Below are 17043 nucleotides of genomic sequence, written 5' to 3'. Positions count from 1 at the left end.
CGAGTTACACTCAAAGTAGCAGAGGTGACTTTCTCACGCTCTTTTATCTTTTTACCATTCACGCATAAATTGAAATAATATTGTTTTTCCAACCATCAATTCAGAAACTGCTAGGAAAGTTTTTAAACCATAATAACTTACGTTTATATTTATTCCAGCATGTCTTTGATCTTGCCGTGGAAAATTTCAAATATATTTACCTCATGTTAGCTCTCTGTTCAACTGGAATTCATGCTGGAACAAAATTTTATTTATCATAAAACCTACATTTGCGCGTTATATTTTACTGGAATCTTTGATAACAGTAATTGCGTGAAATATTTAATTCCTTTTCCTGCCCTACCTGTAAGTGAATTTTTTCCAGCTAGGACTCTCATTTCCTCCTGCTTCGTGTTCACACTCATAGCGTTCTGTCTTTAAATATCTTTTAAGCTGACAGGACATTAATTACCCTCGACATTGCCTGTTCTTGTTTCTCTTGTCTCGGTTGCGTTATGGAAATAATTTCAAGTCATAGTTGATGAAACGTTCTCCTTGGTTTTGAAGGGCACGCGTCTCTTCCATTTCGATCAAAACGGTTCCGCCATATAGACCACGTAAAATGGAACGATCCCCAGAGTCACTTTTATTTTTTTCGAGAACAAAACAAATTTAGTAGAATGTATTGCGTAAAGCTTCTGTAGAAGGAGGCAGTTTCTTGTAAAGATAAAAGCAAAGGATATCTGTCTTCTTTATAGAAATAAAAGGGACATGACCCTGGAAAAGTTGAGAAATCGCTCAACTAATAAGACATTCAACCTTATCGCGTGTTTCATTCTGCGTGAAAGTGAAAATAGAGCCGATCTGCACTGACTGCATTTTCAAAACGTGCATTTTGTAATGTGCATTTTCCAAAAAAAAAAAAAAAAAGTTTACTGCACCGAAGTGTTTTTCTTTAACTTCAAATCCATTACAAGTACCTTTTTAAAATGATATTTAAATACAAAGTTCGTTGAATAGATAAAGAGAAGTAATAAAATTAGTTTTATTATACATACGAGAGGTGGCGTTTTATTGTACGGGTTATGATGATCTGTTTCTAAGGTTACTTTACTCTAATCGGAGATCTGGTATAAACGCATGAATATCCTAACCGCTCACTAGAAGTGCATTTATAGTTATAATAGAATGATGTGACGTTTGTTTCTGAGTTTACATGACAATAATAGGCTCTGCTTGTTGTGGACCAGGCGGGTAGCGAGTAGTCAGGGTATTTTTTCCTATTGAGTAGCCCAACAAAGTTTCTTTCTTTTTCTTTTTTGTCGTTTTTAAGTTGTTTGTTGTTGTTGTTAAGAACGAAACATACTGGCAAGGAGGAAAAAAAAGCAAAAAAACTGAGCCACGCATACTGAACTCGCAAAATAGTCCATCATATAAAGCTATGAAATGTTCGTGTGTTTTGTTTTCCAACATTTTAAGTTTAAATTGGAAATTCTAAAAGGAAATTATCAAAAACTAATTCTACCTTCAATACCTGGTATAATTCAGGGTTTGATCCAGAATTATTTTATTTTAGATCATTTTCCCAAACTCCGTTTCACTGTTTAGAAGCACAAGAGGCACACCTGACAAAGATATTTATCATGTAAACAGAAAAAGGAAACAAACGCAAATTATTATTGGCATCCTTTGCACGGTATGATATCTGCTCGATTAAGATAAAGGGAGAGGAGCGTAATGAGATAAATGATTCACAGGCCCCTCTCACAAAAAGATTCCCCTTCCCTCCTTTTGCATATACCAAATGTTGGGTAATTCACGGATAGATCTTTGTCGGTACACGTCGAAAATGCCATGTGGTATTAAATAAAGAGAGTCTTAGCTTTCGAAAGAACAAAAGTAATGCTGAAGATTTGAAATATCTTAGTTCAGCTGGTTTAGGATACTGTGAATGACCCGTGCTCTGGCAGATTTTCTGTGTTACAAGATTTATTTCGGAAAAATCATGTAGCCAATAATCATATAAGGAAAAATCATATCAAACATACCTTAATGTATATTGGCGTAGAAGCCGAAATACGCCTGAATTTGGCAGCTCTCGTAAGCTAGTTGGAAGTTACGTGGGAATGTCATTTTCAGCAGGATGCGATCTTTAACAGCCCAGTTTGCTGCTCGATCACCTCAGTATTAAAACATTAGAAGAGCATCACTTCCCCCCCCCGTCCCCTCTTCCCACGCTGTGTTTCGTCTCCCATTTTCAGTCATACCAGATGGTGATATTTTGAACTTTAATACCTATGGAGTATTCTGTATCAGGAACACTTTGGGTTATATCCTTGAGACCAGGCCGGATATAGGTTGCTAGGCCATGCTTGAGGTGGCACTAATAAGACACTAGAATGAGTCTTGGGATCTTTAGTCTATTTTAGATTAAAGATCCCAGATTTTGTTTCTGGAAATTGTGATTGTATTTTTCACTTACCAGTTATATGTAGCCATAAGAATGAATAAATAAGTCAAAGGAAACAGTACAGTACCAGGAAAGGAACTGTAATTTTTCTCTAACGAGGAAATTGGGGATAATAATCTGTAGCGAACAGAAAATACAGACATTTCAGGCTAGGAAAATTCATTCGAACTAAGGATTAATACCAACTATTCGGGACGAATCGTCACTGGATTTTTAACTTTTAATATTTTTACTGCTTATTCTGTGTTTCTACTCATAAAAATTCCAGGCATTTCTGGATAAACAGTCGTGATGATCGAGCTTGTATCAGTCCATAAAAATTTCATAAAAGGACCCAGTTATTTATAATTTTCACGAGGAGGTACTCCTTTTATAAAACATTTTTTCATTTAAATATTATTATATTGTTTAATCCCCACCGCTCTAAATGTTACGCAGTTTTTACGATTATATTTTGCTATTATTAAAGCTATTATAATTTTGCTATTATTAGTGTTGTTATTAAAATATGACTAATTAAATTACTTTAATTAAGATTTTGTCAATTTTCAAAACTTGACCCTATTTGTTACTTTCGTGTACTTCGAGTAGTGTAATCCTTTTTGTTCTCAGTAACACGGAAATGAAAACTAACCTAAAAACATCACAATGCACCAAAGAAGTTCTTGTAATTCGTTACCTATTCTTTAATACTTTCCATGCGTGATGATTGCGTTACTTCTAACTTTTCTAATTAGCATATTAACTGTCTAAGTTAAGAGTTATTTTAATTCCAGCTGCACTCGAAGTAACGTTATTGAATTAAGATTATAAAATGGTTATTTTTTTTATCTCTTTCATTGTTCAGCCTTCCGCTGAACTTGAAGTGAAAGTTGAACTTTTAAAAAATATATTTTTGGTAATTAAACTGTATTACATCCACTGACTAACCATAATTACCTTTCTGTCACTTTAGTGACAGAAAGATAATTATGGTTAGAAGGGAAGAATTCTGGGAAGAAGAAGAAGAATACAGAATTCTTCTTCTTCCCAGACAGTTAAAAAGGTAAAATTAAAAATATCTTCGAAATTATACGAAGCTGCCAATCTCGGTTTTGGATAAAATATGTTCATTTAATGCACTTTCCTTATCTACCTCTTCTTGTAACTTGTGAGTTTCTGCATTTTGAGGCTTGATTTCAAATCTCAGAATCGATCACAATGTGAATTCTACTGTTTTTAACCAGTAATTCTTCTTTTCCGGAATACTTCAAAGAGATTGAGGAATTTTATTTTTCTTATCGCAGGAGAGCTAAAAGGATTTCAATTTCATCCATTATATTTCTCTAAGACGTACGGATGAGGGAGACCGCCACCGTGAGATGTTTTATTTATTTATTTTCTCTTTCTAGAGAAAATTGCGTGGCTTTGCTGTTTTATGCCCGTCTGAGTCGCTGCAACCTTTCATGCAGTTATTTAACTTTTAACACAATTTCTTCCTTTAGAGAGACGAGCATTAATATCAACACGAACTGTCAGTCGCTAAAATGGAATAAGTAAGAATTCTGTACATACTTTGTCTTTGCGTTATGTTGATTTAAAGATGATGCAGGAAAAATGAAATTTCAAGGTAGGCAGTCAAGTTTGTGCACGGCGCTATTCATGCATCAATCATATAATGCGTTTTATTGTCTGTCGATAAATGGATTTCTTTACGTGAATAGACCATGCAGATTAGTTGAGTACACTGCTTTCTCTCTCTCTCTCTCTCTCTCTCTCTCGCTGTGTGTGTGTGTGGCAGCGGTTTGGGGAAGGTGTCCAACAAGCGTCTGTAGAAATAAAGATCGATCAACCATTCTAAATTCAATTTCTCTTTTTTTGATCTTAGTTTCACACTAAATTACATCAGGGGAAATATCTCGCGCATTGTCTATGACTTGGGTGTATGTACAGAACACTGTTTATATGATGGAGTGATAAGAATTTGTGTCGTCAGAAATACACAAATCTAGAGACGTCATTACACTTAAATATATTATGCAATACACATGCACAGCGCTAATACCATAATATGTGTGGTCTTTAGATAAATGTTTAGAGTTTAAAAAAAAGTATTTATAAAATAATAAAATAAACAGCATAAAAATAAAGCGCATAAAAATTACACAAATGGAAGGAAACTTAAAATATTTAGATCTTCTGGAGTTCGCTAAATTTGAAGTTCAGATCTGCCAGTTAGAAGTGTTGAAACAATTCGGTGTTCTCTTTTCTGCGCGTTTCTCAGAAATTAACGCGCCTGACTAGCTGTGAACTTATGTAGATTAGTTCTACACTGACAAGTAACATCCCTGTAAACTTAAAAGTTACAGAATATTACGATAAATAGAAAAATGCTGTATTATGAATTTTGAAAAGCTTCTTCGAGCAGATTTAACTTATGTTAAAATTCGTTTTACTGATGAGAAAGCATAATAATAACAACGGACTTCATTGTACGTGAAAAGTAAATAAAATTGCAAGAATTTTACACAACTCGATTAGTGTATTAAAAAATTTTGAGTAATGCAAGTTTCATTTCTGCACTCTGTTTTTAATAAATTTGTGAAACCACTCATGACACCTGGACTCACTCTATACTTTGCTTATTGCTTACTCTTGCAATGACAATCAAATGTCTCATACGTTATATTTCTCTAATCGATATGTAAAAGCTGTCGAACTTTCGATTATGTTAAAGCTGTTATATATACAGGGTGTTCGGGATAAATTTGACATATTTATAATTAATTATATTTTTCCGTAAGTTACATGTATTAACACACACTTCTCTTCATTTAAAAGTTTGGACCCTTCTTCATTCATATACAAGATGTCAGAAAGGATGGATAGCTGGAACCCACCTGAATCATGGAAGAGAATAACTTGTATCATGATGATTCGTGCCCGCCATCAAAATAAGGATATTACGACTGCTGCCCAATGCTCCCTGAATACAGTAAAAACAATCAGGCATGAACTAGAGACTTGCAATGGTGACTACGAGGATGTAGCAAGAAGAAAGATCCCTAGCAGACAATCTGATTGCGTTCGTACAGCAGAATTCCTCGCAAATCTGCAGGAACAGGTGTTGAAGAACCCTGGCATTGGAATTCGGGCTTTGTTCGTGGAGTTGCTAACTGTAGTCAAGCCCTGGATAACAAGGGTAGCCAATGGTAGGCCGTATGTATGGCAGCAGGATTCGGCCCCTTGCCACACCTCTGAGAAAAGTCAAAAATGGTTGTCTGAAAATTTCTACGACTTCACCAGTCCAAATGTTTGACCTCCAAACTCCCCAGACCTTAACCCCATGGATTATTTTGTATGGGGCGCAGTTGAAAAAGACACCAATCGCACTTCCAGTAATACAAAAGCCCAGTTAATGGATAAAATTAAAACAGTTTTTGCGGCCCTTCCCAGGGAGACTGTAGCATCAGCTTGTTCGAGGTTCCGAAGCAGAATTGAAGCTGTGATCGATGCTAATGGTGGTTATTTTGAGTAAATCTTGTTGATAGTATTGTAATTAACTCTGCCTGTAATGTTTTTTTGTCAATTCATTAAATTTAATAGATACAAAGAAGATTTTCTTTTTCCTTACGAAACTGTCAAATTTATCCCGAACACCCTGTATATATATATATATATATATATATATATATATATATATATATATCTTTCTTTTCGATATATTCATTTTTATTCTGTCTAAAACTAAGTGACGATTACTACCAATTTCAGATCTTCTGTGTATTCTAGTATCTCCTGAACCAGCATGATGATATCGCTGTCAGGATAATATAATCAATAAGACTTTTTTTTCCTTCTGTTTTTTTTGTCTCCATGTGAATTTGTGCACATCTTTATGTTGAAAGTGTTAATGATGTCTAGTCCGTGACCTGAACAGAGATCCAGCAGGCAACTATCATTATTATTAACTTTGTCCTTTTCTCTAAAATTTCCCGAAGATATTTCTGTATGCTTGCGATTAATTTCCTACCCTATTTATTATTATTATGTGACGCCTCCAAGGAGTAGGACTCATCGCGAGAGGGCACTCTATTCAGATCCGCTACACACATCTAACCGTCTCCCCTACTACACACAACTACCATCAACGCCATCTACCACCCATCGCCAACACTATTTTTTTTTGTCTGTAAATTGCCTGTGTTCATATATCCAAAAGGATTAGCTTTTTCTTTACGTGAGCTGCCTTCTCCAATGACTCGAAGAATTCTTCCACTTCTTCCGTAAGTGACCTTTCTGTAGGACCATAGGCACAAATGAGTTTTATTATCCAATTCCCCGTTTTCAAAATTCCCACATAACTCGACTTGAAACTGCTTGCCAATCAAGAATATCTTAGTGTTTAGTGTTGAATGCCATCTCCTTGCTCCCCCTGATCACTGTTGTTCTAATTAACATCTATTTATTGTTTATCAGGATATCATTTGTTTTGTTATCTTCATCTCGGTAACATAACGCCAGTTACTTCCACATGATAGTACTTCTAGTTCTTCTGCCCGTTGATGCTTCTTATTGGGACTGTCTTGTGGGGAATATCTTATATTCTACTTATTGAGTTCCAGTAACCGAATTGCACGCTGTTTGCCATGGGTCCCTTACAAAAACAGCGGGCTCCTTCTCTAACTGAACAACGCCCCAACCGGTATGAAATTTTATCAGTTGTGCCGTCATGTTTATTTCTGGTATAAGCCAATGCATGTAATTTGGTCGGCGAAGTCCCAAAAATTGCCAGTTGATCCTCTTCCATTTAGACCTGCTAACCGGGCACTTATGTGAAAGGGAGGATTGGACATCTACATTCTTTAGTCTGAAACGTCTATGAAACTAACTATATTTTAGTTGGGAAACCCCCTCTTTCTTTTCCAACAGGCACGCTCTTCTGTGTGGTATCACGACAATTTAACTGAAAGAGTTTATTTTTTTTTAATCAAAATTCGGACTCTCTTTTTTGATACACAGTGCCATCTCATCAGTAAGTATGGTGGGATGGAAGGTTAGCTAAACGTTATAGTGCATATTCCTGGAAGTTCAAGAAGTATAAGGTTCTCAAGATATATACCTTTCTACTTCTAATTCCTTGGATTTCTTTACCGCCTGTGTTAATGTTCGAATAGTTACAAAAAATTAAGCAGACAAACTCGCGAAGCCTACCTTCCATTATGTCTTTTACAATGCCTTTTAGACCACTTTTCACTGCATAAGAGTCTTAACAGTCACTAGTTGTTTGTCTGCCGAGCTTCGGATCCCTGTGCTGAAAATAAATGAACACACTAGCGCACATTATTTTTGTACAAGAGATGTCTTAAAGCGTTGGTACTTAAAGCACAAAGACTTAAGACAGCTCTTGTGGAATTTTATTCAAAGACCAATTTATCGACAGGGAATAAATAAATTCTAATCCGATAAGTATTTTATTTACAAAAAGCAGGCTAAACAACGTGGTGCATTTTTAGTTTATGTACTACTCTCTGATAACCATGTCCCTTTTCCCAGCCAACGGATGCTTGTACAGTATAACAAACTAAACTAGTGCATTGCGCGTTGTTAATATTTTGTATTCTATGCTACATTATTTGCTTTCATAAAACCAGAATGCGTAGATTTTGACTGCGTTCGCTAAATTACCATCAAGAATTGTTGTGCAACCTTCGCGATTTTTACATATTTCAATATGTATAAGCACCTCTTATATTCGTTTTGTTTCCGTTCACACACTACTTACTGACTGGACAGTTTTTTTTTTTTTTTTTTGAAATTTATTACCTGGAGTCGTTGCAAAAATGTGGTCAAGCAATCTCAGTTTTTGTTTTCAAGTGGATCATTTGCAAGAACAAAGGAGCAAAATGTCTAAATTGTATATTGCAATAACTCCATTCTGACTTGATAAGATTAATAAAATTTGGAACAAATGATGTATTTAAGATTATAGTGTTCGGTTTGCTTTAGTCGGGTAATTTTTATTGACAAAATTTGGCAAAACAATTCGAACACAGTAATAATTCTACACTACTATTGAGCTAACTGATAGCAATAATTCACCTAATGGAATTGAATTAATTTTGGTATTTAGGATTTGTACTAAAATTTGTTGTTTCAATTTCGGTTTCATCTAAAGGCAAAAATTAGGCAAAACAAAGTTACGTCAACGGTATGTACGAAAAATTACTTTAGGTTTAACTAGCGCGATAATCGGTTGTTTCCTATCAGTGGTCCAAACAGGCACTTAAGTGCCCACAACCTTTCCAAGTATTCTTGGACTTCGGAATCGTGACTCGAGGATAAGGTGGTTAGCTCTATGTCTCCCAGTGTGTCCTATGTCTGTAGATGCGTGTGTTCACTGGGCAGGTTTGCCTGTTCTGGGAGATGCAAAACCCGAGTTCCCTGTGGGAAAAAAAAAAAAAAACTTGCCTTCGTATGAGACCGGCTAACTCACCTTTCGTCGAAAGAGACCAGAAAAAGGTTATTCAGGTTGGTCTTTCCGACCAAATGGCTTCGTCTATACCGACTGAGCTACGAAGGCTCAATGAATTGTGAACTATACAAAAATACTAACACGAAACGCATCGGCTTTGTGATTGTCTGCTTTAATTTCCTTATAGTTGCCTTTCTTTTCATTAAAAATAATAATTATATGCGTAATAAATCAAGAAAAACAATCGACTCTGATAGTAATTGTGACTTCGCGTAGAAATAATGATAATCTTGCGTTTAGATTAAGTTATTACATCGGAGCAGTGAAAATAATTAGAAAGCGCGTAAATTGTGGCATTTTATTATGTGCTAGAACTCAATCTTAATATAGGATGCATGGAATCTCAATCAAATTATACTAATTATATGCAGAATGATTATCAGGAATATCGAATGAAACATAGAAGGAATTAGCAGCCATTAGAATGACTAATGGTACCAGGAATTGAGTTGCTATAATTACATAAATAATTTGAAGAAATTATGAAATTTATTTAAGCCCTTACATTTTTTTAATCATTGACTGTTTGGTTTTCAATACGGATAACGCTCACTAGAGGGAGCCTCGAACTTCAAGAAAAACTGTTTAGAGGTCGTATAATAGCTGATGATTTGGGTTAAGCTGCATTATTATTATGTGTAAAAACTCCTTGCGACTCGTTGTGCGAACGATCCAATTTTAATTAACTGGCAAACGTATAATGTACTACAAGCGCCCTTGTGTCTCGACCGGAAAGATATAGCCATGACGGTTTATTATGTTGCAAGCTCGTAATTATTTTTGTTTTTGCTTCCTCACTGCGGTAAATTCTGCTAGCACGATGTTGCATTCATAAATCAACTCCGTTGTCTGCTCACTTTGTTGAGAATGACAAGCAGTTCTGTTGTCATTGGTAGACAAAAAAGACAATAGTCTGTGATAGCCACGTATCTATAATACTCCTTAATAATACAAAATCCACACACACATTGCACGTAACGAACTGAACTCTTTCTTATGTCCCTGATACAAGCAAAGCTATGTTAGTAAATATTACATTCATCAGTGTTCCTTCAGTAAAATAAAATTTCCTGAGCACGTTCTCTGTTCTTGTAAATATATTCGAGTGTTGTCTTCTTTCTCCGTATATTATCACGAACTATCCATTTCAGCCACATAAAGTTTCCACTCACATACTAAATTGGATACCATTTGCGAATATACAGTCAGTCAAATAATAGTGTAGAGGCGTCAATTTTAAATACACATTTTAGAATCTCAAATGAGTATTATGCATTATAATCGGTTAATACAGTGCATAAGATAGCGCTCGCGCGACTGGCCTATACTAAACTATCATGGGCATTTTATTAGCCATTATTTACAAATAATGCCTTATGTGTAAGGATGCCTTCCGCGCATATCAGTCTTGATTATCTTTAGGATTAAAGACGAGATTAAGGCTCCGCAGAATAATGAATTAACTACTTAACGTCTACAAAATAGTTGAATAAAATTAGACCCTTTGTTGCAGCAGCATGTACGCTGATTATTTTCACGCCATCGACTTTCGTAGTTTAACTATTCCTCTCCCCTTTCCGGAAAGTCAAGTTCTTCAACCCCCATACAAGCAAATCGGCATTGGGCGTAGTTTACATATTAAGTAGGGAAATGATGTCTTGTGTGCAGTAGAGTGGAGTGTCCTCTCTCTCTCTCTCGATGAATTCTTGGATTCTTTTTAGGTGTAACGCAATAATAATAATTTTACTTATTTGTTAAATCAGATACAGTAGCGTTTTTGCCTCATCTGTGTGTGTGTGTGTATGTGTATATATATATATATATATATATATATATATATATATATATATATAAAACAGACAAGTCAGTCAAGTTTGCGCCTGCAAGTGTTACAAGTCTAGCTGACCCTGCACGTAGTGCAAGTCCAAGGCAATTCGTGGTAAAGGTAGAATAAGCTCTGATCACAATTCTTAATATTTACCCTTAATGCAAAGCACATCTCCTGGAGGAGATGTATGATGCTATGTATTAAACGCAAGGGGCCACTACCCAGACCGGTTTCGACCTTTATTGAGGCTCATTAGTGGGAGCCAGGCTAAGAAATACTAAGTTTTAAGTAATACAGAGCTTATACTTATAAGTCTGATCACTATTAAGAATAGTGATCAGAGCTTATTCTACCTTTACCACGAATTGCCTTGGACTTGCACTACGTGCAGGGTCAGCTAGACTTACAACACTTGCAGGCGCAAACTTGACTGACTTGTCTGTTTGCTTATTTAGGAAATGGAGTAAAAAACCAGATTTATATTTAAAATAACTTGGTATCTTTAACATATATTATACCCAAGGTAAAAAACTTTCTACATATATATATATTTTTTTTTTTTTTTAATATTTTTTTTTTTAAATTATGCTGCGTGTTGCTTTCTTCACCTCTGCGCCTACAGTGTCAGTTATATTAGCATAACAGATCTGTATACTACTCTGTAAACACGATGGTGCATCTGCTTGCAGACGCTAAAATATCTCGGCTAGGTATTGGTTGATTTAACTATAAAGAAGAGCATGCATGATCAAAAATAAGTCGCTTGCTAAAGTGCTTCAGATGCAGGTCTTGTGTTAAGCATTTTAGATTAATCAAGTTCTTGATATATAATAGGACTCATCGGTGTGACGTGCAGGTGCTTTTATTAAACCTTAATCTTATAGAAAATGTTTCCATAATTGGATATTGAGATAAAGAAACTCGAACACTTTCACGTTAAGCATCGCATATTTTCATATCAAAATTATTTACAGAATCGCTATGTTTTAGTAGTCAATTAAAGTTTAGGTTGATAAAACTTTGAAGATAAATACAAGGCACAATAACGAACGGCTCTGAAAGTTCTGTTTAAGTATTTTTAAAGATAAATTGAATATACACAATTTTTGTGTAAATTGTGTTATATATATTATATACAAAATCTAAGAAAAACTAGCAGTAATCACTCCAGTCAAAAGTCCAAACCAGTTGTTTCACCTATAACAGCTATGAAATTCTCGTGGACTCATCAAATGTAGCTTACGTAATGTGAAATAAGGCCGGAATCACTGTGTTTAATAAAATCCAATGTAAGCGTTGAAATCATGCTTGAAAGAAAAACCATGTACCATTTAAGGTTCTGTGGTATCTTTCAAAAATGGCCTGTTTTAAGATGCACTCGTGTTTACTATCACAAATAAAATGGCATAATTGTTACATCCCAGAATATTAAGCATCTCTTATGGGCTTTAAAGAATCCAGTTCACTTAATAATAAATGTAAACAATACTTCAAAAACCTACAGGTCGGTCATATTTCTTTTTGTTTTAAAAACACGTGCAATGCGCAGTTTATTTAACAGATGAAATAATAATAATAATAATAATAATAATAAATATAACATAAGTAATATAACATAAATGAAAACATAAATAAATATAACAAATGAAATAAATAATAATAAGAAATGAAATAATGAGTCACGAAAATAAAAATGTAAAATATAGATGCAAAGTGGAACACTTTCCTTTCACAACGTAATCTAAATGCAAGTTCTATTATATAAATATAGAATAAACTTCAATACTCTGTTCATAGTGCAAACAATACTTTTGTGAGTATTTTCTTGCAGTAAATTGTTTTTTTTAAAGTACGTACATAAATTTCAAGTTTTTTGCAAATTAGAATTTGAGGTGTTTTAAGAAAATTAATCTAGTATTTAGACAGTGGAGATAATTTTAGAACAAACGTCTTTCCTAAATATTGTTTAGTTTGATTTAATAATACATGAATGACTTTGAAGAGCGCACTGTAATTTATTTGACTTAATTAACAAGACTTTCGGTAGTACTTCGTTAATAGTTTACTGTTTCGGTTTAGTTTGTAACAACGATCATTTCCTCTCTTTCCTCTCAGTCTGCACTTGGCAGGTGTGCCATTGCCTCTTTTAGCGAAGCTGGACTTGCTTTATCGATCACTATTGTGAGCACTGTTGCAATCTTCAATTCTTTCACGGTTGGCTTCTGATAAGCGAAGCGTGTGGTCATGAGTATATGAGAAGTCATTTCGTCCACGTTTTTATTTTAATTATTTTCACGCCTTTTTACTAACCACGATTCGCTCGGCAGAATTTTGGTTAAACACGGACAACTGCTTGCTGCCTATTTTTATTTTTTAATTCCGTACATGTTTATACATGTGCGTAAAATATCTTTAAGAGCTTCTTCACAAAGTTGGCTGCCTGCTTTTAATCAAGTCAGCAATCTAAGAAGAGACCGATCGATCCACAAATTACGAAATGAAATCCATTGACATGCAAAACATTTTTTTAAAATAAACTGTTTGTGACGTAGTGTGCCTTTTTTGAGCATAAAGAAATATGAAACACGTTCCGCAAGCTTCATTTTAGGATGTTTCCATAAAATGCGATTCTTTCCATATTGTTATTAGCACCTACTGTTACTTGGATAATGGGAGTTAGGTCGATAAAACTTTAAAGATAAATACAAGGCACAGTAACGAACGGCTCTGAAAGTTCTGTTTAATTACTGAAGTACATTTTGCCTGTTTTGATATATAAAGACTGCCCTTTCTCCTCTCACTTCTGTGTATTTTTGTTACTAAAATCATATATTCTCTCTTTTTAGTAAAAAAAAAAAAATACAGAAGTGAGAAGAGAAAGGGCAGCCTTTATAGGCAAGTACGCAAGGCATACTTGCTTAAAATTAAACAAGTTGTTCTGCTTGGTAGGCAAATATTGAGAGCTGACATGAAAAAAATTTGTAGTATTTCAGTCTTCCCTTTCGTAAATGCTTCTGGAATCTCTGAATTCCATCATCCAATTTGGCAGGCTGTTGTAATGTAACATGTAATAAAACTAGGCTTCTTCCATATTCAAAAGGAGGGTTCGTCTTGAAAGAAAGTAATAAGAAACTAGAAAAAGACCTGCACGAAACAAATTACTTCGTTTTGCTTTATGGTCCTCTTGGTTTTATTTTCCCATGCGAAATACAGCGTAAACATAATAAAACGATACCCAATGGGCCAGTGGCGCACTCAGGATTTAATCTTGGAAGGGGCCGAGCGCTCAGGATTTAACCTTGGGGGGGGGGGGGGGGGAGAGTTGAGTAGACGATTTGCGAATACACACTACGCATCGCATACGACCTATGACTGAGCATCTGTAGTGATCACTAATTCATAAGTAGAATAGAAATAGAAGACACGACACAACATAAATAAAAAAAAAGAATTTTAATTAAGAAAAGATTTTTGAAAAATTTTCTAGTGTTTTTTCCTTTTCTTTGGGGTGCCCCCCCCCCCCGGGTGCGCCACTGCAGTGGGCACCGACGAAGTTTATTCGTTTCCATTTCTTCTGTGCTTTTATTCAATACAAAAACGGATAGGTAGATTTTTCTGGTCCACTTAGCAACAAGGACTACAATCGGAAACTTTTCCCTGTAAATTACGCGTAACTTCTTCAAAATTTTCTCACATGGGTTCCACAACACATGCACACGCATGTAAACTGAACGACTGCAACCAAAAAAAAAAAAAAAAAAAAATGAAATATCGGCCCCGGGCAGTTTCTAGAAGGAATACCGGTTTCCTGAGGTGTAGCGATATCTGGATAGGCTTTTATAATGGAGGCTTGCAGCTGTTGAAATTGCTTTTCAGTTTTTGAGTTCTTCGTTGGTAGGCTTGTGAATGTTTTCCACTTTAGGGTTTGGGTTAGGAGGTCCCCTATGACTCTTATTCCTGCCTAGTTCCATGTTGGGAAAAGAAAGGACTGGCCAGTTGTGAGACTTGTTGTTTCTGTTCGAAAATAGTGGTTCTGTAAGTACAGCTGACTCTGTTGATCCTGTCAGTGTGTGACGAAGTTCTGTGTTTTTCCACCGCTGTAGAGCATCTTTGTAAAAATGAGGTAGTTTAGGAGGAGATGGTGCAGGACTGGCCATTCGGAGGATTGTGGAAAGTGTAAGTCCTCTGGTGGATGATTTCGTGGTGTAATCGAAGGTGGTTACATAAGTGTGATTGCATTGAAGTGTCTTTAGGAGGAGGATTATCCTGAAGGATCTAATCTTGTTTTCAAGGGAAATTAGGCCTTGACCTCCCTTGCTTAGTGGCTTGCAGAGTTGAGGGTATGTTGTCCAGTGAGGTTTATTCCAGAGGAAACGTTTGATTTCCTTTTGAATGTGGTGGAGAAATTCTTCAGGAGGTGTGAGTACTTTGAGGGTATGCTATAAGACACTCGCAGCCATCTGGTTAACTATTAGTACTCTTCCTCTAAGTGAAGACATGGAACGAACGCTGTTCTATTTACCCAGCAGCACCTGTTTAAAACGGTTGTGCAGCTGTGTCCAGTTCAGTGTATTATATATTTTGGTGTTGCCAAGGTGCACACCTAAGTATCTTTGTCCTTCGCTTGACCAGGTATACATTCGATCGGAGAATCATTTCTAGCCTTCCATCTGCCTGATCACAAGCTCGTGGTTTTTGCATAATTTAATTTGGCCCCTGAGGCTTGTGCATATAGTCTGTGTGCTTCCTCGGTTACTGTCATTTCTTCTTCATTTCGGACTATTACAGTGACATCATCGGCATATGCTGATAGGGTAATTTTTTGATGTGGCTCTATTATGCTGGTTCGTTTGGAGATGGTGTCGTGTACTCTTTTTAAGAAGGGTTCTATGGCCAGTGTGTATAATTGTCCGGAGAGGGAACATCCTTGCTTGATCCCTCGAGAGTATGACAAAGTGCGAGCGAGTCTGTTGTTGATTTTTAAACAGAAGTGTGCATCTCTGTAAAGCAATTGCACTGTTTCAATGATGAGAGGACCATTGCTAAATGCCTTTAGGACTTCATAAAGGTACTCGTGCTCTACTCTGTTGAAAGCCTTCTCCTGATCAAGGCTGACGAGTGCTAGGTTTTCATGTTGGTTATTTGCGATGTGGATGAGATCTCTTATTAAATGGAGGTTATCATGTATTGATCTTGGGAGAGAGTACGTTTGATGTTGGCCAATAACTTAAGGCAGTGTTGGCTTTATTTGGTTTGCTATAACTTTGGAAATGATTTTGCAGTCGGTATTAATTAGGGAGATTGGACGCCAGTTTCGGATATCTGTGTGGTGTCCCTTCTTTGGTATCAATCGTGCTAATGAGGTCGTGACGGATTGTGGGAGCCCATTGAGGTAGGCTTCTTGCAGTGTTCGAGAAGGGGGTCCGAGTTGATTCTAGAAGACTTGGAAAAACTCTGATGTGAGACCATCAAGGCCAGCAGATTTGTTCTTTGGCAAAGATGTGCATGCAGTTTTCAGTTCATCTAGCATGATTTTATTTTCTAAGTGGTTCAGATCTGTTGCAGAGATTTTTTTTTTGTTATATATATATATATAGATAGATAGATAGATAGGTAAGTAGGTATATTAGTTAGTAGATAGGTGTATTAGTAGTTAGTTATTAATAGGTAGGTAGGTATATTAGTTAGTAGATAGGTATATTAGTAGTTATTAATAGGTAGGTAGGTATATTAGTTAGTAGATAGGTATATTAGTAGTTATTAATAGATAGGTAAGTATATTATATATATATAGATAGATATGAGCAGTATTTTAATAAAGGGACAATTATTACTACATTATATCATCAGTTCCGCTGCACTACTTAATGCAACGAATCAATATATATTTGAGGCACCGCTAAACACTATTGCATCCTAAAATGTGAATGGACTCGCGACCTTCAGGAAAGGCAAGTGTTTGTCCTAGTTTTTCATATGGCTGTTGGCAGCTGAAACGTGAACAGCGTTCATTGAAGGAGGACACTCTACATCTTCTATTGCAAAGGTCAGAACATCTCCGAGGCATGAGATATATAAACCTGATTATAGTAGACAGACCTGATATAATAACGAGGTGAATATTCCTTATTTATGACCCAAAATAAACTTGAAGCCTGAATTCTCTCTCTCTCTCTCTCACAAACATAATGCCGATTCAACAGTGTGTGTGAATCGATTCTTTCATAAAGACAAAATAAACACGCGTGAAAT

Source organism: Typopeltis vanoorti, chromosome 10 (assembly GCF_054136105.1).
Source record: "Typopeltis vanoorti isolate ZY-2024b chromosome 10, IOZ_Tvanoo_1.0, whole genome shotgun sequence".
Taxonomy (NCBI): Eukaryota; Metazoa; Arthropoda; class Arachnida; order Uropygi; family Thelyphonidae; genus Typopeltis; species Typopeltis vanoorti.
The sequence above is the reverse complement of the archived record's forward strand: the minus strand, read 5'-3'. Positions refer to the sequence as shown.